Source organism: Schistocerca nitens, chromosome 8, assembly GCF_023898315.1.
Source record: "Schistocerca nitens isolate TAMUIC-IGC-003100 chromosome 8, iqSchNite1.1, whole genome shotgun sequence".
NCBI lineage: Eukaryota > Metazoa > Arthropoda > Insecta > Orthoptera > Acrididae > Schistocerca > Schistocerca nitens.
Genome location: NC_064621.1, coordinates 298,032,852 through 298,059,499, shown reverse-complemented (window position 1 = coordinate 298,059,499; position 26,648 = coordinate 298,032,852). Strand labels below are relative to the sequence as shown.

Genomic DNA, 26,648 nt, shown 5'->3' with positions numbered 1-26,648 from the left:
AGGCCATACGTCCCCAGCATTTCCTGTCCAGTTCTCTTATGCGAGCAGATAAGGAAGCTTCATTGAGCTCGTGTTTATATAGCGAAGTTATTTTCAGTTGATTAAGTGCGCACTTATTTGCAATTGTTAAGTGACACACTGTGTGAAAAAGCCCAACATCTGGAGCTGTCAACTGTCTGCGACACTGAAGAGCCATCCCAAGTGCAATATGCTGTCAATGTGTCGATTTCATTGCCTCCACTATGACAGTGTAGAACACTTTTTACTGTATTAGGGATATCAAATTTTCAACCAGCCTCAGCTCTTCCAACATCAGAAATGATCCAGAGGCTTGAATTGTCAGCTAGGTGCTACAGAATTACAGATATTCCAATGTGAGCCAAGTAATGAATTACAGCAGGCTACTGCCCTAGACTTGAACTTGATCAGTCTACGTATTCACATTAATCTTGGAGGGTACGCTGTGGATGTGTGGTAAGTGGCTCCTTTCATTGCAACCCAGTCTACAAGTGCCAGTAGTTCCTGAATGGAAAAGGTTTATGCTCTCTAGCAGTAACACAATTAATGTTGAGAGAAGTGCGGTAACTTTATGGTCATTAATTAATTCCCCACCAAGTGATTAAAATACAATTACGTGGCTTTCCAGTACGCTGTCAACGATACACAGCATCTAGGTGCCACATTTTCCAATCAAGTCCCTTTCCCACCAACCGTAACAGGTCACTGAAAACATCAAACTAACAAATTAAATGCTTTTAAGCCTTTGTTTATAGGAGCCTATTACACATAAAAGCTCACGTAACAACTCATTTAGTAACAGGAAATAACTCCACCGTATAAACACGAACTCATTGGAGTTATTTTGTCTGCTCGCATTAGAGAACTGGACAGGAAATGCCGAGGAGGTATGGTCTGTCTGTAAACTGAAAACTGAGCAGCATTCGTGTTCGGGGAAGTTACCTTTCCTGGAAGAACGCTAAAACTGCCGACTGGATGACTAAAAATGAATTTCTTATCTAGTGATGTAGAACAGTGTGCAGAGATTTAAGTAGATTCTATCCATGTGCATTTCTTGCTTTAGTATTATTAGTATCTCATACTTTCATTCCATAGAGAGTTAGTGGATTTTGTGGAAAATGAACACCCCTCTCTCCAGGCATGTCTGCGCACAGCGTCGCCGGTAATTCATAAGGCGCACTGTGGAAGGTCGGTATAACTTTGTGAAATAACCTATAGCTACTTCTTGTGACATATGTGGGGTAGGTAGAGTGACGAATCACCTGCTTTCTCTTCAGTTTAGAGATCTATGAAGCAGGGAGGTTCATAACCAGAATCCGGCAACCTACCTTCCCCACGCTTCACACCCACCTTTCCACGTTGGGCACATCTCATCTCCACCCCCCCCCCCCCTCCCCCGTTCCACCTCCTGTCCCACCATTTCCTAGAACCCAGAACAAAATTTATTCCTTAATACGATTCTCCCTCACTTATATGTTGCATACGCTTTTAATATCTGTTCTTAACCAGTTCATTTAACAACAATCATCAATTTTATGCCAGTAAAAGACAATTTTCTATAATCTGCATTGTTTCATTCACTGCAACGCAGAAACTAGATAGTTTGGAGACTAATAAAGAGATACTGAAGGGAATCGTGTAGGAAAGAGCTTTGTGGAACGACTTTACGAAAAGAAGGCTATGTTGGCAGGACAAATTCTGAGGCATCAATATACAATTACAGCAGCCTCTCGATCATTCGAATTTCAAGGGATCTCATGAAAGGTTCGAATAGTAGAGTTAGATTTAACGAAAGTGTGCCTGATCAAGCAGGAATCAAGAAAATAGAATTAAAAATATTACTGCATTTTTCAATAACATACGGATTTATTTCCACTGCCTGACAAAAAAAGCGAAGCACTCAAAAGACATGATTGTACTTACACAAAATCGTCGAGTAGGTAATCGCTTACAACTGAAATTCTTTGTGACAAGTAGAACGGCCAGAAGATGGAATTAATGTTATTCGTGTTGTTACCAGGCCTGGTAAGGTATACAGTAAAAGGGACATGAACAGCGCCTCGTTGACAAACTGCCTATTGACTTCTGTCTCGCGTTCTTCGGCCGACGTTTGTCTGATGATTTTCCTGACGTTTCGCCAGCATGAGTGGTTGGCATTGTCAAAGTTTCACCCTCCATTGCTGGTGGTTGAATGGATCGCGGCCGCAAGCTCGGCTTCAGTCTACCACCGAAAATGAAGGATGAAGATTTGACAATGCCAACCACTCGTGCTGGTGGAACGTCAGAAAAATCATCAGACAAACGTCAGCTGAAGAACACAAGACAGAAGCCAACAGGCAGTTTGTCAACAAGTGGCCACGAGAGGCTTAACAGTTTTGTTCACCGTCTCGTGTTATCACTGTGCAGTACCCCGGCTGACTGTCGTTGGCGAGTATGGCAGCGACCTGAGCAGAGGCCCCATTCAACCAAAGAGGCCCCATTCAACCAATGTTTTGTAGAGTAACAGCGGTGTCACTGACGGCGTCACGACGTGAGGGTCCACCAGATATGACGTCTGGTCACGGCTGGCAGTGACAGAGAGAACTCTGACGGCACAACGGTACGTCAAGGACATCCTGTGACTCCATATGTTACCTCTCACGCGACAGTATCGTGGTGTCATGTTTCGACAGTCCTAGTCCAGACACGTGTCTCTATGAACTGTCCACGAGATATTGAGGTGCTCCTGTGGTCAGCAAGATCCCTGGATCTGATCCTGATAGGTTATGTGTGCAACCATTTCGGATGCCGACTCCATCCCAGTGTCAGTATCTAGGATATGTGGACCAGTGCTCTTCCCGGCCGCCTCAGTGCATGAATTCACGCCAGACGGGGTGCAATGTCATGCTGATAAGTGGGCTCATATGTCAAGTTCTTCGCAAATTTCGCTCGATAATATAATCACTGTAATAAAACATACGCCTTGAGTTCGTGAAGTTTCATTTCGTTTCCTCTTCCCCTTCTGGTTGCTTGTCAAACCGTGTACAAAGCAACTACTTATTTCCTAAAATACATAAGAAAATTTCAATTTAATTTTGCAAATAAATCAAATGTTTCTGCTTCTGTGAGCACTTGCGTGCATGGTCAATCGTTCTGTCTATTGTGGCCGAAGCCGCAAATATACATTCCTTCCATTTTAAGGATGCACATGCGCATTGTTTCCAAGGACGACTTTATCTCTTCTGGAGCCACAGATGGGATGAGCTGTGCTGTTCCTTCTTCTTGAAAATATTATTGCTGGGTTCACTTCCTCCCACCGTCTGACATGCATTCAGAAATTTTTCTGCTTCAGTATTTCTGACAGCGTGTCTGGCGGAAACCAGAAAATTTTCGTTGCAATCTTTCTGTTTCACTTGATGTTTCACGGTCTCCACAACCTGTTTATTTTCGGTGAGAGTCAAACACTTGTACTTCTTTGAAGTCATGTTTACAGCTGATGTATGCTCCATAGTACATTATGCATTGTTCATTAAACAAAGGAGTGTCATAAAGAGTTGAATGACGAAACAAATACAGAAACAAGTGACGAATGAGTTGGAATTACCTAGTCTTAATAGCCGCGAATCACGACTTAAAGAGTGTTTACGGTCGATCTGCCATGGCTATCGCTTCGATGTGTAGGGTGTACCAAAACACATAGAATTTCTTCTAATTATCGATGATCTTTCATGGGACCGGACAACTATGAAGATTTATCGAGAAATTCGATTGATCGAAATTCGAATTTGTGTGAATGGACTGTATTTCGCAATTTACGAAAGTGGGGTGGCGAAATTATCTGTAGAGTGCGACCAAGACTTCATTACTGTTTTTTTTTCTTTGAGCCAACAGTCCTATGACTAGTTTGATGCAGTGCGCCACTAATTCCTCTACTGTGCCAACCTCTTCATTTCAGAGTATCACTTGTAACCTACGTCCTCAAGTATTTGCTGGATGTTCAAAAAATGGTTCAAATAGCTCTAAGTACTATGGGACTTAACAGCTGAGGTCATCAGTCCCCTAAACTTAGAACTACTTAAACCTAACTAACCTAAGGACGTCACACACGTCCATGCCCGAGGCAGGATTCGAACCTGCGACCGTAGCAGCCGAGTGGTTCCGGACTGAAGCGCCTAGAACCGCTCGGCCACCGCGGCCGGCATTTGCTGGATGTATTCCAACTCTGTCTCTGTCAGTTTTTACCCCGTAGAGCTCCCTCAAGTACCATGCAAGCTATTCCGTGATGTCTTAACATATGTCCTATCATCCTTTCCGTTCCTCTTGTACTGTTTTCCAAATATTCCTTTCCTCTTCGATTCTGCACAGAAGCTCAACATCCCTTGCCGTATTAGTCCACCTAATTTTCAACATTCGTCTGTAGCACCACATCTCAAATGCTTCGATTCTCTTCTTTTCCTGTTTTCTCACACTCCATGTTTCTCTACCATACAATGCTGTGCTGCAAACGTACTTTCTCAGAAATTTCTTCCTCAAATTAAGGCTTATGTTTGATAGTAGTAGACTTCACCTGGTCAGGAACGCCCTTTTTTCCAGTGCTACTCTGCTTTTGGTGTCCTGCCTGCTATGTCCGTCATTGATTATTTTGCTGCCTATGTAAGAGAATTCCTTAACTTCGATGTACTTCGTGACTATAAATGCTGATGTTAAGTTTCCCGCCGTTCTCATTTCCTGCTATTTCTTATTACTTTCATATTTCCTCGATTTACTTGCAGTCCATATTCTGTATTCATTAGATAGTTCATTCCATTCAGCAGATGCTGTAATTGTTCCTCACATTCACTGGGGATAGCAATGTCATCAGCGAATCTTCATCATTGTTTCTTCAATGTCTAGATTGAACAGTAGGGGGTAAAGGCTACATCCCTGTCTTACACCCTTTTCAATCCGAGCACTTGATTCTTGGTCTCCCACTCCTAATATTTCCTCATCGCTCTTGTACATGTTGTATATTACTTGTATATTCCACTGTCATTGTTCCCTCTTGGTTCTTGTACATATTATATATTACCCGTCTTTCCCTAAAGCTTACTCTTATTTTTCTGAAAATTTAGAACATGCTTGCACCAATTTAGATTGTCGAACGGTTTTTCCAGGTTTACTGATCCTATTACCAAGTCTTCATTTTTCTTTAGTCTTGCTTCCATTATCAACCCTACATCAGAATTGCCTCTGTGGTGGCTTTACCTTTCCCACAGCCAAACCGGTCGTCATCTAACGCATCCTCAATTTTCTTTTCCATGCTTCTGTACGTCGTTCTTGTCAGCAAATTTGATGCATGAGCTGCTAAGCTGATTGTGAGGCAATTGTCGCACTTGTCAGCTCTTGCAGTCTTCGGAATTGAGTGGATGATATTTTTCCGAGAGTCAGATGGTATACCGCCAGACTCATACATTTTACACACCAACGGGAATAGTCATTTTGTTGGCACTTTCCCGAATGATTTTAGAAATTCTGATGGAATATTATCTAACCCTTCTGTCTTATTTGATCTTAAGTCTTCCAAAGCTCTTTTAAATTCTGATTCTAATACTGGATTCGCTATCTCTTCTGTATCAACTCCTGTTTCTTCTTCTATCACATTACTCAAATGATCCCCTTCATAGAGCTCCGCAATGTACTCTTTCTGCCTACCCGCTCACTCCTCTCCGTTTAACAGTGAAATTCCCATTGCGCTGTTAATGTAACCACCCTTGCTTTTAATTTTACCGAAGGTTGTCTTGACTTTCCTGTATGCTGAATCAATCCCTCCGGCAATCATATCTTTTGCGATTCCCTCACATTTTTCATGCAGTCATTTCGTCTTAGCTTCCCTGTACTTCCTATTCATTTCATACCTTGGAGACTTGTACTTCTGTATTCCTGAATTTTCCTACGCTTTTACGTTTACTTCGTTGTTTCATCGATCAACTCAAGTATTTCTTCTGTTACCAATGGTTTCTTAGCAGTTACCTTCTTTGTATCTCTGTTTTTCTTTCCAATTTCTGTGGTTGCCCTTTTTAGAGATATCCCCCTTCAACTGAAATGCCTATGAGCTATTCCTTATCGCAATATCTGTAGCCTTATAGAACTTCAAACGTATCTCTTCATTGCTTAGTACTTCCGTATTCCACTTCTTTGCGTATTGATTCTCCTTGGCTAATCTCTTAGACTTCAGCCGATTCTTCATCACTACTAAACTACGACCTGAGTCTATATCTGCTCCTGGGTACGGCTTACAATCCAGTGTCTAGAATGAAATTTTCACTCTACAGCGGAGTGCGCGTTGATATGAAACTTCCTGGCAGATTAAAACTGTGTGCCGGACCGAGACTCGAACTCGGGACCTTTGCCTTTCGCGGGCAAGTGCTCTACCGACTGAGCTACCCAAGCACGACTCACGCCCCGTCCTCACAGCTTTAGTTCTGCCAGTACCTCGTCTCCTACCTTCCAAACTTTACAGAAGCTCTCCTGCGCACCTTGCAGAACTAGCACTCACGACACTTTTTCAGTTACAGACCACATGTCCTGTGGACACACATTATGTGTCTTTAATGCAGTGGTCTCCATTGCCTTCTGCATCCTCATGCCGTCAATCATTGATGATTCTTCCGCCTTTAGGGGCAGTTTCCAGCTGCAAGGGCGAGAGAGTGCTCTGAACGTCTGTCTGCTCCTACACGCTCTTTGACAAGGTCGTTGGCAGAATGAAGGTGACTTCTTATTCCGGAAGTCTTCGGCCGCCGATGCTGACGATTTTTATTCGTAATTTAAGCGAGCGTGGGGCTCGAAACCGCCACCGAGAACGTTTTGTTTACAAACCAAAGACGCTACCTCGAGATCAAGGATGCTTGCTTGAGTATAATAAGCAGGTTCAAATGAAATGTAGTTTGCGATGGTTACACAGAGCGGAGTTGAGGGCTTTTCAAACTTCTTAAAGAATTGAATACTGTTTAAAAAATAGCGCCAGCCTTAAAATATTGCAAAATCTGATTGCCACTCTCGTAATCTACTACCTATTCGCGCTCGCCAACATGGGAGGAAATTATCTGCCTTCTTTGTAAAGGATCAACGGACGCAGGGAGTGGAAGAGTAAGAAGGTAAAAGGAATAACAGAGCCTGAGAAATGTGGACAATGTGATGTTCGTAAACAGTGTGTTTACTAAGCACTGTTGGAGCAACGTAATGATCAGCTAACATGTCGGAATCAAAGATCTCTTAACGACCTACTGCTCGTCTTGTACTTGAGCCACCCAGTTCTTGAGGCAAGGTGTGCCAGAAGAACAGTGAAAGAAGAACACAATGAACTGGCAGGAATTCGAAGGACAGCCCCTCAGTCCCACATATCTCTCGCGCCAGACTCAAAAGCCGTTCTGGCACAATACGCTGAATCATGAAGCACGCTGTTGACATAAATGTAATAGTGTGTATGCTGTCTGCCCAGAGGCCTGAAATTCCTTTGTGTAGCTTAGCGTCTTAGACTCTTCTCTGTCCACTTTCGTGCTCTTTCTTACCGAAATAACTCTCGGTGCCAACAGAATACTGTTAGTCTTCCACTAAACTATCAAGTTACTCTAGCATGTCTGTTAGTTGAGGCACTACTACTATTCAAAAAATCGGTATCAAGCGAAGTGAAGCTACATAATCCGACTCCGGCAATGTAATCACCCGAGGTTTCAAGAAAAATGTTACTCAAGAAATGTTTATTGTCGATAAATATACTTAATTAAGTAGAAAAGAAGTCATGCATCGCCGAATACCATTACTTTTATTTTTCTATAGCGCTCAGTCCTTTGACTGGATTGATACAGCGCTTCATATTTTCCTATCTTTTGGCCAACCGGTCATTCCACGTAATATAGGGTGGGGCAGAATAACGTGCTTATTTGAATTTGGTGCCCTGAAGCGGGTGGGAGGGTGGTGTGAGGGTGGGCACATTCGAGAGGCTGTAGCGTAAAGTTGTAGCTCCGCTTGGTTTAGTTAGCTTCATGGAGTGGACGAAGGAGGAGCGCGAGTTCGCTGTCGAGACATAATTTTCTAACGGTGAATGGCGTGAGTGCCGGTGCTGACAATTCAAGTGATCCAGATGAAACATTTACAAGTTACAACAGTAATGCCCGTGTTTGCACACGGCATCTGCACATTTGATACTGAACGGTTGGTTTTAAGGGATTCTTGCCAGTACGACGCACACCAAAGGTGGTCAAGCATGTTTTAATTTTCATAATTGCTAAGGGTATTGCGGGTCGACGTCGACGATTACACCTTGTCAATCGTAAACTGCGACAGCTATATGTAACAGCAATAGATGTACCAGAAGACGAAATTAAAAACGTTGCGAAACCGGTAGTGCGAGTCTACAAGCACTTAGGTGAATACAGCTATAGTAGATAAGTAACTTCAGAGAACTGGTGGTGTGAAGAAGAAAAAAAAAGAAAAGAAAAAAATAAAAACCTGGGCTTCCACGCCCAGCAGTGTCACGTTTGCTACCACCTCAGCACCCTGAACGCAAACATGCTCCTGCTGTTGGGTTGTCTACTCGTTCTGAGAGGCGAATCCTTCATGAAGAACTAAATTTCATCCCTACAAATTGGTGCAGGAACTTAACCCACGTGATTTTGGTTCTCGAGAAAACCGATGTGAGGCGCGTCTTGGCATGCCTCACGACACACGTGAGTAGTGCGCTACTGGAACCCTGATCAGACAACTTCATCAGTGCCTGCTTCATACACAACATGTAACTGTTTGACGTGCTCTATCGCGAGTTGGAATAACTGATCCACGGTTTCTTTTTTTTAGAGAAAACGAACGGGTAGTTTCGGTGATTTCTGACTATTATGTTCACATGATTCGCGAGCAGGCTTGTGCCACGGCACACACAGTGCGCGTGACAGTGACAGCTTTGCAGCAACACCTCCTCATTGAGAGATCTACTCTGGGTAGTACGGTCGCTTGATGTAGTCTCCTGTGACTACTTTTCGTGGGGTTACCTAATATCATTTATTTAGAACAATCGCCCTAGGACCCTGGCTCATCTGGAAACAACATTTATCACGTTGTCGCCAACACATCCGGCGGTATGCTGGAAAGAGGTCAACGAAACTTCCGAGTTCGATTAACGCAGTGTATTGAGAGTAATGGACGCCACGTGCCTGATATATTCTTTAAAATTGTGCAAACTTGAAATTTAAATGTTGTGCTTGATGCTGTTCAATTATTGAAACAGAATTTCTAAATAAGCAAGTTGCTCTGTCCTACGCTGTATCAGACTGCGCGCAGAATTACTTGGTCCCTAGGTGCGCGAACGGCGTTAGAGTAGGGGACACAGTAGTGATGGAGTCTCACTGCAGATGGCTTACACGCGGTAGGGGGAGGTGCATTTAGACAGCTGAAGCCTACTCAATAACTTTGGTGAAAAGCAATCGTTTGAGTCTGAGCTATGTGTTTTTTTTTTTTTTTTTTTTTTTTTTTTTGACAGTATTCAGTTCAGTAAGAAGATTGAAAACAGACTCCAACGCTTCCTATCTTCTTATATGCCTTCCAGTAAGTAGCCGCTAAACCAGATAACCTCATTAATCAGTTCCATGTGTGGTAATCTATGTTTGTCCTACAATTTTTCTCCTCTGAAATAGCTTCTAGCACCAAGTGAAATCTATTTTAGTGATCCTCATGCACAACAAATTTCGATCCGGTTTCTTGTGATAAAGTAGTCAGTTCTTCCTCACCAGAGTTTGCACCAGACCTCCACAGTCTCTCATGGCGGGAGCTCATGTGACACTGTTGTCTTAACGTGTATGGACGTATAAAAGGGAGATAAAAGGTTTCCATTTGAGGGTGTTGCGTATGCAACGTAGCGCGACTCTGATGCGAGTATATAAGCACCGACTTGTAGGCAAGAAATCTATGTGGCTTTCACGTCCTTCCGAAGTGTGTGCGGTAAATGCGGAAACTTGAACTATGAAGACGTTATTACCAAATGCGCCAAACAAGATAAAGGTTCTGTTATTCTTTTCTTGGCTATCGAAGGAAAAACACCGGTAGACATCCATCGGAGAATGAAGAATGTGTATGGGCCTTAGGTCTGTTGAAAACCAACGTTGTGTAATGGTGCGCCAAGTTCCGTGCTGGTTACGACTTGACGCAAGACGCCGGTCGACGTGGGAAGCCAGCGTCATCCAACTCAAGTGAGAGACATTCGAGCAACCGGCTTATAGCCCTGATCTCTCCCTATGCGATTATTACACATTCGGTCCCTTAAAAAAGACATTTAAGGATCAACGATTCCCGCTCACGATGATTTTGCATGATTTGCACAAAGATTATGAAACGTACGGAATTCGAACGGAATCTTCTTGATCGCCCCTTACTGAAAATCGCATGAGCTGCTGTCAAGAAATACTTTAATTTGGAAATATTTTAGTTTGTGGAAATTAAAGAATTTTTTAACAGCAGCTGAGGTCGTGTTTTGAACATACCTTAATGTACTGTCAGGACTTTATGTTCCGTCGACGGAAATGCTATTAGAGGCGTTGCGCAAGCTCAGATTGGAAAGGGATGGGGAAGGAAATCGACCACGTCCTTTACAAAGAAATCATTCCAGCATTTGCTTTAATCGACTTGGAGGAGTCATAGAGAATATAAATCTAGAAGGTCGAAAAGTGGACTGGACTGCAATCCTGGTGCTTTAAGCGTCTTCCTTGAGTAAAAAGACAGTTTTAGGTTACTAAGGAAAACTTGTAAATGAGCGATTTTTGTCACTGTTCATTTCTTTAAATGGTTCAAATGGCTCTGAGCACTATGGGACTTAACTGCTGAGGTCATCAGTCCCCTAGAACTTAGAACTACTTAAACCTAACTAACCTAAGGACATCACACACATCCATACCCGAGGCAGGATTCGAACCTGCTACCGTAGCGGTCACGCGGTTCCAGACTGTGCCGCCTAGAACCGCTTGGCCACTACGGCCGGCCATTTCTTTAAAGTACACAACATTAAGGGTATCATGCAGCAGCATCTAATGATTCTTATGCAAGGTATTTGCGTTTCCCTTCCTTTGAAGGAGCTTGTCCTTTTTATTTATTTTTTTGTTTTTGACGTGATCAAATTAATATCGAGAAATTATATTATGGATTTAAGCTGCCCACTCACATTAATGTGACCGCTTGTTAAAAACCTGAATAGCCAACTTTTTCAGTGCTGACCGTTACGAACGAACTGGAAAGAATGAATGAGGTTCAGAAGTTGCCAACAGGGATATGGAGCCATGCCAACTCTAGTGGTCGCGGTCAGCTGCACTAGGTTTCTCAGTTGAGGATCCATGGCGCGAAAAGTCACAGAGTCTCACAGATTCTTGACTGAGTTTAAATTCGGGGAGTTTGGTGGCTAGGGGGTTACAGTAAATTCATCTTGGTGCTCTTCTAACCATGCACGTACACTGCATGTTGTGTGAAATGTTGTATTGAGCTGCTGATAGACGCAGAGGAAAAACTAACGGCATGTAGGAGTGAGCACGGGCCCCAAGGACAGATATATATTTGTGTTGATCCAATGTGCCTTCCAGAATTACGAGATCACCCAGGGAATGTCCTGAAAACATTCTCTAGACCATATCGCTCCCTCCTCCATCATCGACCCTTCCGACGATTGTTGCAGCATGTTTACTTTCTGGAACATAAAACGTGATTCAGCTGAAAAGGCCCCCTGTCGACACTCACTGGATGTCAAGTTGCGGTATTGGCCTTCGCCTTCGCCCCCAATGAACAGCCGTCAGCATGGGGGCATGAACCAGGCGCCTGGTGCAGAGGCCCATACGTAGCTATGTTCGCCGGACGGTAGTTGAGGAGGCGCTGTTGATAGCCCCTTGGTTCATTGAGCGGTCATTTGCTGAACAAAAAAATGGTTCAAATGGCTCTGAGCACTATGGGACTCAACTGCTGTGGTCATCAGTCCCCTAGAACTTAGAACTACTTAAACCTAACTAACCTAAGGACATCACACACATCCATGCCCGAGGCAGGATTCGAACCTGCGACCGTAGCAGTCGCACGGTTCCGGACTGCGCGCCTAGAACCGCGAGACCACCGCGGCCGGCCATTTGCTGAACAGTTGCATGTCTATTCGCCCGTACACATCTCCAGAGCCGACCTCCAGAACCGCCGTTTACGGTTTTGGATTCTGTCATGGCAGTATAATTTAACCACGGTGGCACGCGAACAGTTCACTTACTTAGCCGTTTTGGAAACGCTTTCACCACTGGCTCGGAAGCCAGTGGACATCAGGTAAATCGCTCCGTTTCGGCATTACGACAACTGCACTATTTTCCGCGACCCCCGGATATGCTTCATATACCCTCCACTGCTAGTGCTGCCATCGGCCGTCTGTGAGTGGTTCTTGCACACTGACGTCAAACATAGTCATTAGTCACATTATGTTTCTGGACTGTGTATTTATAACACGAGAAATTCGCTCTTTTCTGTGCGACTGTGTTCCGTAAAGTAAACTGTGTGAGGTGATGCTGTGGTTAAGAATCTGTCCTCGCAATCAGAAGAACCAATGTTCAAGTCCATGAATCCCATTAGATTTCCCGTGGTCTGCCTAAAATTGCTTCACGTGAACTTGAGATGCTACCCTTGCGAAAGGCACAACTTATTCATTCTCTTACCCTCTTCCAGCTGTTCTAGCTCCCGCCTTTATACCACCAGGTCCTTAAACGCTAATATTCTGTCTTTCAGGAAATGCAGACGTCGTAATAATAGCCTCTAAGCACAGAAGAAGAAAACAGATAACAGTTCACTAAGCCATATTTAAGCAGGAGACAGTGAACGCAGCGTTGCAAATATTCTTTCCTGCAACGAGTAACTGATTCCTAATAATTAACTAACAGTGAAAATAGTGCACATAATTCTGTTTGCGGTATGAAGATTACGTTAGCCAGGGTCGCACCTCTTTTATGTTTTATCGTAAACAAACCTGCAAACCTGATTCGTGTAATAAGCTGAAATGGAATTTGTTAACATACGAGTACTCATTCTTTTGCAATATAGGAGAGAGGTGACATCGCACGAGCGAGTGCAAGTATGGATTAGGTAAGGGATGCCTGTCTAAGGAGCCATCAGATCACTTCGCCAGTCACTCAGTGATTCTTGTGTTACATGCAGATTAAAGTTTCTCAGTATGTATCTCTTTACTGTGCAAGGTCGTAGATGATGAGGCTGTCTATAAGAAGATAAAACAACGACAGAAGGCTGTAAGAAACCGCACGGATGATTGCTACACGACACTAGACGCAGCTAAATGTAACTTTTTTTTGAGTTAGTAGTCTTCTGACTGATTTGATACGGCTCGCCACCAATTTTCTTCTGCGCCAGCCTCTTCATTCCAGAGTAGCACTTGCTTCATAGAGTGCAATTATTTGCTACATGTAGTCTCGTCTCTGCCTTCCTCTGCTCTGTTTACCCTCTAAGTCCCCTCTAGTACCTCAGAGATGCCCTAATGCCTTAATACACGTCCTATCGTCCTATTCCTTCTGCTTGTGAGTGTTTACCATATGTTCCAATCATCGCCAATTCGGAGAGCCACGTCATTCTTTGTCAGTCCATCTGATTTTCAACATTCTTCTGTAGCACTACATCTTAAACGCTTCGATTCCCAGCTGTCCCGGTTTTTCCACTGTCCTTGATGCACTACCGTACGGTGTTCTGCTCCAAACGTACACTCTCAGAATTTTCTCCCTCAAATTTAGGCCTATGTTTGACACTACCAGACTTCTCTTGGCCAGGAATGTCCTTTCTGCCAGTGCTAGTCTGCTTTTGATGTTCTCCTTCCTTCTTCTGTCACTGGTCATTTTGCCGCTAGCAAGTCAGCAGAATTCCTTAGTTTCGTCTACTTCGTAACCATAAATTCTGATGTTAAGTTTTTCGCTGTTCTCATTTCTCGAAAAAAAAAAAGTGTGTGAAATCTTATGGGCTTAACTGCTAAGGTCATCAGTCCCTAAGCTTACACACTACTTAATCTAAATTATCCTAAGGACAAACACACACACCCATGCCCGAGGGAGGACTCGAACCTCCGCCGGGACCAGCCGCACAGTCCATGACTGCACCGCCTCAGACTGCTCGGCTAATCCCGCGCCGCTGTTCTCATTTCTGATACTTCTCATTTCCTTTGTCTTTTTTCAGATTACTCTCAATCCATATTCTGTACTCATTATAATATTCATTCCATTCAAAAGATCCTGTAATTGTTCCTCAGTTTCACTGAGGATAGCAATGTCATCAGCAAACCTATCACTCATATCCTTTCACCCTGAGTTTTAATCCCATTTTTGCATCTTTCGTTGATTTCCGCCACAGCTTACTCGATGCACAGATTGAACAGTAGGGGCGAGAGAATACAACCCCGTGTAACACCCTTTTTAATCCGAGCACTTCGTAAATGGTGTTCCACCGCACGGGAAAGCGGTCTGCGTGGCGCCACTAGGGGAAGGTGTGTTGCCTTCCGAAACTGGGTTGAAACCGCCAGGAGACCCTCTGATTCCCGGAAACCTTCAGAATGTCTGCTCTGTGGCTCAGAGGAACCTGAGTGGGGCGGGGACCGTAATGTCCTATCCCGTGGCCTTGACGTGGCCCCGGCGCTCAGTAACCCCCTTAGATGGGGTGAAGCTAACACGGGAAGGGCCGTCCATGCATGACGCTAAAAGGCTAGCCCTTAACTGGGTGCAATCCTCACCGATCCGCACTGGCCCACCGTGAATTATCAAAAGCGGTGGGTGAGACATGGTCGGCCATGATCCCCCAGTACGTGTGGAGGCCCTCCGGGGAACGTAACTCGGGTTTGAGTGCCGCACCGTCTCGATGATGTCAAACTCCACAACATAAGACCTGGGCCATTCCATGATTCTTTCAACATCATCACAATTTCACACCATCTCCGGGCTGTGGAAAGGTGAGGGTTGTCGTTGTGTCAAGGAAGGACGTTAAACTCCCGTCAAGGTAGGACGTTAAACGCCCCCAACCCGAGGCGAAAGCAAAGGGTGCGTGGCGCAGGGGAAGCTGCGTTACGAGAGACACACCACCTGTCTCCCTTGAGTCGAGCTTGGCAGCTGGGCGAGGGCATGAGGGTAAGTCAAACGACGATCCCGGAGCCCTGCAGCCTGGCTACTGTAGTTCCTCATGTCCTGGACGACGTTAAAGGTCTCCCAACCCAAAGCGAAAGCAAAGGGTGCATGGCGCAGGGGGAGCTGCACAACAGGGGACACCACACCAACTGTGTCCCCACGCCGGTGGCTGGTTTGCCGTCGTGGGATCCTACCCCAAGTCGGTAAGTGTGCTTCGCCGCGCCTCTGGTCTTCCGAGGCGTGCTCCGCCAAGCCCAGGAGGTGGTAACACAGCCTGGGTGAGGTTAGATGGGCCCAGACCCCCGAACGACTGGGTGACCGGCCCACCACCTGAGTAGGAGTGGGTCCTTGGCCGTCAGGTGGAAGCTTGGGCCAGTAGGGGGCGAAGGGCGGGAGGTGCATCCGCCTCCCCGGAGTGCGGGGTATACTTGCCGGTGCGAGATAGGTGAAATCGGAGGTGGCTAGTTGTCAAAGAGGACCAGTGCGCTGGAAATGGCGCGCTGAACCTGGCAGCTCTGGGGGGTCCTTGGTCTAGGGGCGAGGCCGGTGGACGAGCTGCACTTAGTCCCCCCCCCCCCCCCCCCCCATGCCAGAGGAGCCAGTCCGGGGCAAGAGACGTGGCTCCCAATTTTTTCGCTTGTCAAACTGAAATGATGGCTACAGATGAGACAAGCGAATCGAGTGCGCCCACGAGGGCTTCTATGTTAGCTGATTTCTCGCCACAAGATGGCTTGAATCAAGCGACGGAGGAAAGCACTATAGAACGATTCATGAGGTTAAGCCAATTCATTGACCAAAATGTCAAAAATGGAAAAATTTGTCAAGCAGCCGTTCAAACACTCAAAAATGAGCTGGTGGCATGGTCAATTGCTAGCGCCAAATTAGAGGGCAGGATAGAGGAGCTAGAGAAAGAAAATGACAGGCTCAGGAAGCAACCAACGAAGTCATGGGCCGGTGTTGTTGCGCAAGCGGCAACAAAGCCCCAATCCACAAAGGACACGATCGCGAAAGTGTCAAAACGACCTGACACAGCGGTCTTTTTGCGACCACTCCCCGGACAGGACATCAAGAAAGTTCAGGAGGTCTTTGCAACCACAATAAACCCAGCCAAAGACAAGATTAAGATTAACAGGGTCAAGGCAACCAAGAATGTAGTCATTGTAGATGTTGCCACAGAAGAGGACAAAGACAAGATACTGGCAAACCAGAAACTTTGTAAATCAGTCCGATGCGAGCCCCCACGAAAGAGGAACCCACTGGTCATCCTATATGATGTTCCAGTTTCATTAACTAATGAAGACCTTTGTGACACTCTGTACCAACAGAATCTAGATGACATGGACATTGAGACTTTTATTAAAGATTTTAAGTTAAGATTCAGGACAGGACCGAGGGATCGAGATGTAGTCCACCATGTGGCGGAGGTCTCAGGGGCTCTCTGGAAAGGATTGACAACAATGGGCAAGGTATACATAGGCTTACACGCCATAAATGTTAAGGACTTCCTGGTGTTACCTCGTTGCCACAACTGTGCAGATATCGATCATATTCATAAATACTGTACTAGGAAGCCGGCCTGCTCCAGGTGTGGTTCTGAAGATCATCTAAGAAAAAACTGCAGCAAAAGAAGCGTTTGTGTGCCATGTACACGTAGAGGAAAAAAGTCTTGCGGGGCATCTGGCGGAAACTGCCCAACCTACATGATGTTAGAACAGCGCTTAATAGCCAGAAATGATTATGGCTGACGCTGTAAACCAAAGCAGGACAGCTAAGAAAAGGAAATCCCCTAGCAAACAAAGAAGAGATGCTGAAAGAGCACGTAAATTCAAAGAATTCATAAATCGAGTACAGCAAACCAAGGAACAAGAAATAACCATGAGAAGTGTAAGTATACAAACAGAACCAGCAGAAGAAGCAGATATAACCACACATCCTGAACCTGTAAATTATCCTCCAGTTGTCACCTCCACACTCAACCCTGAAGCGGCAAACTTTGTCGCCCGATCAGCAACAACAAGTCAACCTCCCCCAACACTAAGCACCCACACGCCACCTAATGACTCAAGACCCCAAGACACAAACACCACCATCCCCACACAAGACGACACCCCAAAAGCAATCCTACAGGATAGCTCTATTACAAGCACAACACAACTAGACGCAACAACATTAAGACCCACAGGAGTAGACCCTAGGAGAATCTATCCAAACTTAGAATTCGCTATGCAGCTTTCCCGCCTGTAGCAGCCGGCCATCCTCACCACAGCACTTCGGCACGTCGTACGTGTAGGGCATAAATATGGAAGAAGGGTCACCTTCTCCACAATGGAGGCTGTAGACAGAATACAGCTGAGGTCAATGAACCTTCCCACCGAATTTGGACGCCTGCGTGACTTGCTCAAAAAAGTGTTTGAAAGAAGAGGGGAAAGATTTGAATTGGACGAAATATATGCACAGTCTGTCCTGGCCAATGGGCGAATAGCATCAGACTGGAGCAAACCATGGCCCGAATGTAATTTTCATACATATTTCCCATAATGTCACCAAAAGTTGTAATCGGATAAATTAACACCCACAATAGTCGCCTTGTCATGCAGGAGCTACGAAGGATAGTGGAGGAGCTGAGACTGGACGTAATCTGCCTACAGGAGCCATACTCTCGGACTGGGCAAATCCCCTTCATGTCAGCCTCCTGGCAAGTCATTTCCACCGGGGAAGAACCCCAAGCAGTTGTAATCATCACAAATAAAGGGCTGAGAGCAACAACAATAACGCAGCTGTCAAACAGCCACTGTAACGTCGTGGAATTACAGACGCCTCTTGGTCTGGTTTTCATAGTAAATATGTATTTCCAGTACGGAGGGAATTTTGAGGACCACCTAGATCATCTTGCGGAAACGACCACGGCGTTACAAGGCAAGAAGGTTATTATCACGGCAGATATGAATGCGAAATCCCCCCTATGGCACAGCGGCACCAGAGATGCAAATGGTGGAAGGGCTGAGGAGTTTATCACGGCCTAGCAGCTTGTTGTGGCCAATAAACCAGGAAATCCCCCCACCTATACAGGTGGAGGTGGATTAGGGACCAACATTGATGTCACCCTGGCCACATCTAAGATCAGTAGTAACATCCAAAGTTGGGTAGTTAAAGATCAAGTTACCACAAGCGACCACAATCTGATCGTCTTTCAACTCAGTCAGGAAGAGTGCCGCTGGGACCTGGGGTGGGAAACACAGTATAACTTCAATAAAACCAACTGGGAACGCCTGGCTCGAGAGTGTAGTATTCCTCCATTGCCCGAGGGTGACCTGTACGTGGATAGGTACGCCGAGGAATTGGTGGGATCAGTGGTAAGGGCGGTAAAAGCCGCTGTTCCGACTAGGAGAAGGGCCGTAGCGGCCTCTCCATCACTATGGACTGCTGACCTCGAACGTCTGCGTCAGTCTGTCCGACGGGCGAGGAAGTACTACCAGCGATGTGCCGTCTGGCCGGAAAAACAACATTGGTTGCAGCAATACAGAGAAGCAAAGGAACCATTCCAGAAAGAACTAAAACAGGTAAGAATGAAGAGCTGGGAGGACTATGTACTTAGACAACTTGAAACTGACCCGTGGGGAGTTCCCTACAAGTTGTTCAGGGAGAAGAGAAGGTCCCCAGCGGTCCTCTCCACTCTCAGAGAGGCTGGAAGAACTACAGAGACCTGGCGGGAGACCGCTGAGGTCCTCCTGAGGACTCTACTTCCAGATGATGAGGAAGATGGAGAAACAGAGACCCAGCAGCATCTCCGCAGGGCAGATCAGCAGGAGTACACCAACAACACCCGGGTGTACCCTTTTTCTGAAGAAGAAATTGCTGCACAAATAAAATCGCTAAAAAAGGGGAAAGCACCAGGGCCAGATGGTATAGTAGCGGAGGTGGTACAGTCCCTCGCCCCACAGCTAACAGCACCTCTTACAGGGTTATACAATGAATGTCTTAGGACTGGCAAATTCCCAAAGATCTGGTAAAGAGCAAATATGGTCATCATCAAGAAGGGCAAGGACAAAGATCCCATGGAGCCAAAGTCCTACAGACCAATATGTCTCCTAGACATCATGGGGAAACTGTTGGAGAAGCTGTTGGCTGACAGACTGACCGCACACAGAACTTTGTGCGGGATGAGCGACAGGCAGTTCGGTTTTCAGCCGGGGCGATCGGCGTCTGACGCAATCGCCCTGGCGGCTGAGGTCTGTGGCTCTGCCCCGTACAAATATGTGATCGGCATCATGGTGGACATCAGTGGCGCCTTTGACAACCTGTGGTGGCCTTCGCTCTTCTCCCGCTTGCGTGAGAAGCAGTGCCCAGGGCCCCTCTATGGCTGTCTCAGGAGCTATTGCATGGACAGGGAGGTCTGGTTATCATCGCCTAGCGACAAAATAAGCAAGACCATTACGAAGGGGTGTCCCCAGGGCTCCGTACTGGGGCCACTCTTTTGGGACGTAAATGTAGAACCGCTGCTAGAAAACCTACAACTCAGCGAGGACGTGCTAGACGTGATAGCCTACGCTGACGACCTCCTCCTGTTGGTCGGCGGCCGTAGCCGTGAAGAACTCGAACCAAAAGTAGAAAGAGCAATCAACATACTAGCTGAATGGTGTCAACAAGCTAAAATGAAAATTGCACCAAATAAGTCAACATACCTTCTCTTAAAAGGCAGTCTGGTCAGGAATCCCACAGTAAGAATTGATGGAACACCAGTTCTTCGGCGTCTCGAAGCGCGATATCTTGGGGTAATTATTGATGAAAAATGGAGCTATACATCTCATATCGAAACCATTACACTACGCGCAATAGAAACCCTGAACAACCTCATCAACATTGGTCACAAAAGATTTCACCTGCCACCTGCTCTCATCAAATTATATCACAACAGCATCCTATCATCAGTAGTAGGTTATGCGTGTGGGGTCTGGGCTCACAGGCTCACGAGGGTGATTCCGGCCATGGCCGTGAGAAGGGTGCAAAGAAACATGATAATGCGGTCTGTAGGTGCTTACAGAACGACTCCTGGGGGGGCTCTATTGATGCTAATGGGATTATGCCCGTTAGACATAAAGATAAGGGAACAGGCCGCATGGTACTGGGTCACTAAGGGAAAGATAAATAAGACAAGGGACATTTTGGGGGTTCAGGTAGGAGATAAACCTGCCATAAAGAGAAGGGGGGAGGAGTTATGGCAAACATCTTGGGAGAATGAAGATACTGGTAGAAGGGTCTTTCAGCTGCTGCCAAATATCAAGGAGCGACTCGGGATGACCTACTTCGAGCCAAGCAGGGGACTATTGCACTTTCTCACGGGACATGGACCATATCCGACATATCTATGTCGGTTTGGAAAAAGAGCTACACCAGCGTGCGACTGTGGCGCTCAAGATGGAACACCTGAGCACATCATCTATGACTGACCGTTATATGATGATGTGGCGCATGACCTGCGAGAGCAATTACCCGATCACGACACTTATGCCCTAATACGACGTGCCGATACCTTCAGTATCCTCAACACATTGGCAAACGAGGTATCACAGAAGATTTTGCGAGAATTCTTAAGAACCCAAGATAGATGATATTGAACCCGGAATAGACTGAGATGTACTCGCCATACCGCCGGGTGCGGAGCAGGTCAGTCTCCCCTGACTGGAATCCGCCGCACTACTGGACCAGGCCAGCGAGCGCATCACCCACCAGGCTACGACAACTGCACTCAACTTAGACATAGAACCAATTACATTAGCAGTAGTAGTAGACTTAGAACACTAACAATACTAACAAGTAGGGACTGCAGCGACAATACAGACTTGGCCAGCCCAGTGCCAGGGGCACGCTCACATGGGTTTAGCTCAGTGAGCTGGCCTTAATACAGTAGGTTTGTAACACCAACTGGCACACCTGTAATCGCTGCAGAATACAACAGAATAGTAGAATAGTCTAATAGATTAACTTGTCCACAAGTTAGCCAGTTACAATATTAAAATGTAGAACTTGCTGTATTTTAGTAGTAGTATAATACACAGACCCACTAATTATTGAGGTGGTGGGTTATTTTTGTATTTTTCATATAGTTGTAATGTATGTATACAGAACAACACCTGGAGGGGCGCTTCTTGTGCTAATGGAGATCTGTCCACTGGACATTAAAATTCGTGAGCAGGCCGCCTGGTACTGGGCGAAGAAGGAGAAAAGGGATAAGATAAGGGAGACACTGGGTATTTACGCTGGGGATAAAACTGCAATTAAAAAGAGAGGGATCGAACTATGGCAGGAACAGTGGAACAACGAGGATGCGGGGCGCAGAACTTATGAGCTGTTACCGCACATACAGGAACGAGTAAAGCTTAAGTACTTCAGGCCTACGAGAGGAATGCTGCACTTTATTACCGGACATGGACCCTACCCGACATATCTATGTCGGTTTGGGAAGCAGGCTACACCCGCGTGTGACTGTCGTGCTGTGCAAGGCACGCCAGAACATGTGGTGCATGAGTGCCACCTCTTCGATGACGTAGCAAACGAACTACGACAACAACTTCCGAATAACGACACGTACCATCTACTAAGGCATGATAACACCTTCAGTATCTTGAACAAATTGACAGACGAGATTTCGAAAAAGATCCTTAAGAGTTTTCTAAGGGACAACCAGTAAAAATCACACCAACTTAGACTCCGTACACCTTTCCTGTTCCGCCGGGCGTGGACTTGGCCAGCCGCTTCACGGCTGGGATCCGCCTTGCTCTGGACTAGGGGAGAGGGTGTACATAAACCGGATAGGACAACGCACAAACTGTGACACTAGACTTAAAATAGGTCAGTATGTAGCAAGATAGGATAAGGTTTTCTAGGATAGACTGCAGCGATACCAAGTTACCGGCCAGCCGAGTGCTTGGGGCACGCCCACTGGGATTAGCTCAGTGGGCCTGGCCAACATCCATCAGGTTTATAGAGCACTGGCACACCTGTAACGCTGCAGGTAGCATAAGTTTTGTAGATTAAGTAGAAATAGGAACCCTGTAAGACCAAACTTCAAGATTACCTGTAGCGTAGAAAAATAGCTGCTAATATGTGTATGAAATTAGGACCCACTAATGTATTCAGGTAGTGGGTTAACATGTATAATGTAATGATTTTGAGTAAAGATTATTTAAAAAAAATGGTGTTCTACTCTTATTATCCCCTCTTGGTTCTTGTACATATTATATATTACCCGTCTTTCCCTATAGATTACCCCTACTTTTCTTAGTATTTAGAATATCTTGCACAATTTTACATAGTCGAAGGCTTTTTACAGGTCGACAAATCCTGTGAACGTGTGTTGAATTTTCTTTGATCTTGCTTCCATTATCAACTGCAACGTCAGAACTGCCTCTCTGGTTCCTTTACCTATCATAAAGCCAAAGTGATAGTCATATAATATATCCTCAAGTTTCTTTTCCTTCCTCTGTATGTTATACATGTCAACAACTTGGGTGCAAGAGCTGTTAAGTTGATTGCGCGATAATTCTCGCACTTGTCAGCTCTTGCTATCTTGGGAATTCTGTGGATGATATTTTTCTGAAAGTCTGATGGTATTTCACCAGTCTCACACATTCCACACACCAACGTCAATAGTCGCTTTGTTGCCACTTTCCGCAATCATGTTAGACATTCCGAGTGAATGTCACCTATTTCTTCTTCCTTATTTGACCTTCCAAAGCTCTTTTAAATTATGATTGTAATATTTCATCCCCTATCTCTTCTCTATTGACTCCTGTTTCTTCTTCCATCACATAATCAGACAGGTCCTCCCCGTCATAGAGGCATTCAATGTACTCTTTCCACCTATCCACTCTCTCCTCTGCATTTGACAGTGAAAATTCCATTGCACTCTTAATGTTGCCACCCTTGCTTTTATTTCACCGAAGATTGTTTTGACTTTCCTACATGGTGAGTCAGTTCGTTCCTTAATTATTTTATTTTAGATTTTTTCACATTTCTTATGCAGTCATTTCGCCTTAGCTTCTCCGCACTTCTTATTGATTCAATTGCTAAGTGACTTGTATCAGGGACCGATGACCGTAGCAGTCTGGTCCCTTTAATCCCCCAAACCAACCAACCAACCAACTTGTATCTCTGTATTCCTTCTTTTACGCCCTTTTTATTCCGAACACGTCGTTCTTGTTCTTCTAGTCTTATTTTTCCCTCTACGTTTTTGTACAAACTGTATATTTTTCACAAAATTTCGAACATCTTACACCATTTTACATTTCCGAACGCTTCTTCTACATCGACAAATCGTACGATTGCACCCTGATTTTTCTTCAGTCTTGTTCCATGTTCAAGCGCAAAATCCGAACTGCCTCTCTGTAACAATTGCACATAAATAGGCGAAGTGACCCACTACTGATCCATTACACTGTTAGTAATAAATAACTGGCGACGGTAAATATCTAGGAGTAACCGTTGGATCGACCAAGAGTGCAATGACCTCATAAGAAGAACAGCAGAAAAAGCGAATGTCAGGCGGTGGGAACCTTATCTACGAAAGATGCGCGGTAGTATTTAGCTTCGATTTATAACCACGGTGTTCCACTTTACACGAAAAGAAATATTAATAAAGGTAAAGGAAATGACTGCGACTAACTGATGCGGGATCGAAAACTGGGATCTTCCGATCCACAGTTCTCATACTTTGGACGCGATGACCAGGCGTTTTCAGCTGTTGAGAGACTTCGAGAACGTGGTGGCCACCTCTGTATTGAGGTGGGTGAGGAAAGCGCAGGCAAGACACGACCTTGCGTTATCTTGTTGTAAAGTAACGTCACGGAGAGGTACAATATAGGGCACAGCCGCTGGCACTATTACGTCAGAACCCTAATAGCTACTGGCCAACCTACCGGCTGTGAGAACCAGTATTTGCCTACATCTACATCTACATACACGCTCCGCAATCCGCCACACGGTGACTGGCGGAGGGTGCATGGTACCACTATTAATCATTTTCCTTCCTGTTCCGCTCGTAAACAGAGCGACGGAAAAACGACTGCATATACGCCTCTGTATGAGCTCTACATTCTCTTATGTTCATGTTCCATGCGCGAAATGTACGTTGGCGGCAGAAGGATCTTTCTGCATTCACTTTCAAATGTCGGTCTTTAAATTTTCACAATAGCGTTACACGAAAAGAACGTCGCCTTTCCTCCGTGGACTTCCGCTTGAGTTCTCTGTAATACTCCGTGCTGATCGAATTTACCGATAACAAATGTAGCAGCCCGTTTCTAAATTGCTTCGTTGTCTTCGTTTAATCCGAGCAAGTGAGAATGCCAAATACTCGAGCAGTACTCAAGAACGGGTCACACTAGTGTTCTATATGTGGTTTCCTTCGCAGATGAACCGCTCTTACCGAAAATTCTCCCAATAAACCGAAGTCGACCAGTCGATTTGCCTCTACAGTCTTTACATGCTTGCTCCATTACACATCGCGTAACTATTTATTTGAGCTAGGTCACGCAGAACACTATTAATGCTGTATTCGAACGTTCCAGAAGTGTTTTGCTTACTCATCCGCATTAACTTATATTTTTCTACCTCTACATTTCGACTTATCTTAGAAGAAAGATTAAGGAAAGGGAAACCTACGTTTCTAGCATTTGTAGACTTAGAGAAAGCTTTTGACAATGTTGACTGGAATACTCTCTTTCAAATTCTAAAGGTGGCAGAGGTAAAATACAGGGAGCGAAAGGCTATTTACACTTTTGTACAGAAACCAGATGGCAGTTATAAGAGTCGAGGGGCATGAAAGGGAAGCAGTGGTTGGGAAGGGAGTGAGACAGGGGTGTAGCCTCTGGGTTGGGTTGTTTTGGGGAAGGAGACCAGACAGCGAGGTCATCGGTCTCATCGGATTAGGGAAGGACGGGGAAGGAAGTCGGCCGTGCCCTTTGAAAGGAACCATCCCGGCATTTGCCTGGAGCGATTTAGGGAAATCACGGAAAACCTAAATCAGGATGGCCGGACTCGGGATTGAACCGTCGTCCTCCCGAATGCGAGTCCAGTGTTTAACCACTGCGCCACCTCGCTCGGTAGGTGTAGCCTCTCCCCGATGTTATTCAGTCTGTATATTGAGCAAGCAGTTAAGGAAACAAAAGAAAAATTCGGAGTAGGTATTAAAATCCATGGAGAAGAAATAAAAATTTTGAGGTTCGCCGACGACATTGTAATTCTATCAGAGACAGCAAAGGACTTGGAAGAGCAGTTGAACGGAATGGACAGTGTCTTCGAAGGAGGATATAAGATGAACATCAACAAAAGCAAAACGAGGATAATGGAATGCAGTCGAATTAAGTCGGGTGATGCTGAGGGAATTAGATTAGGAAATGAGACACTTAAAGTAGTAAAGGAGTTTTGCTATTTGGGGTCAAAATAACTGATGATGGTCGAAGTAGAGAGGATATAAAATGTAGACTGGCAATGGCAAGGAAAGCGTTTCTGAAGAAGAGAAATTTGTTAACATCGAGTATAGATTTAATTGTCAGGAAGTCATTTCTGAAAGTATTTGTATGGAGTGTAGCCACGTATGGAAGTGAAACATGGACGATAAATAGCTTGGACAAGAAGAGAATAGAAGCTTTCGAAATGTGGTGCTACAGAAGATTAAATTGGTAGATCACATAACTAATGATGAAGTATTGAATAGAATTGGGGAGAATAGGAGTGTGTGGCACAACTTGACAAAAAGAAGGGACCAGTTAGTAGGACATGTTCTGAGGTATCAAGGGATCACAAATTTAGCATTGGAGGGCAGCGTGGAGGGTAAAAATCGTAGAGGGAGACCAAGAGATGAATACCCTAAGCAGATTCAGAAGGATGTAGGTTGCAGTAAGTACTGGGAGATGAAGAAGCTTGCACAGGATAGGGTAGCATGGAGAGCTGCATCAAACCAGTCTCAGGACTGAAGACCACAACAACAACAACAAAATATAGAGGTAGCTGCCATTAATTTCTTAACTAAACTGAATTCCGTAAGAACAGCCCTCAGAAGGCCGAGCGGTACCGACCGACCGCCTCGTCGTCCTCAGGTTATAGGCGCCACTGGATCCAGGTATGGAAGGCCATATGGTCAGTACACCGCACTCCCGGCCGTTGTCAGTTTTACAAGACCGGTGCCGTTACTTTTTGATCAAGTAGCTCCTCAGTTAGCCTCACAAGGACTGGCAGACCCGGACGGTCGCCCATACATGTGCTAGCCAAGTCAGACAGTGCTTAACTTCGGTGATCTGACGGGAATCGGTCTTACCACTGCGGCAAGGTCGTTGGCCGCCATTCAATTTTGTATAAATCATCTTGCATCCAGCTACAGTCATTCAACGACGACGTCTTCCTGTTCACAGCATCATGGGCAAACAGCTGCAAATTGGTGCTCACACAGTCAGTCAGATTATTTTTGTGTATAGAGAATAATAGTGGTCTTATCACACTTTCATGGGG

General features: G+C 45.3%; 1 protein-coding gene across 1 annotated transcript in view; it reads right to left on the bottom strand.

Moving 5' to 3' along the window:
• Nucleotides 1–26,648, bottom strand: part of LOC126199031 (nose resistant to fluoxetine protein 6-like) — a 323,399-nt gene that overhangs the window by 155,453 nt on the left and 141,298 nt on the right. The gene's annotated exons all lie outside the window — the stretch shown is intronic.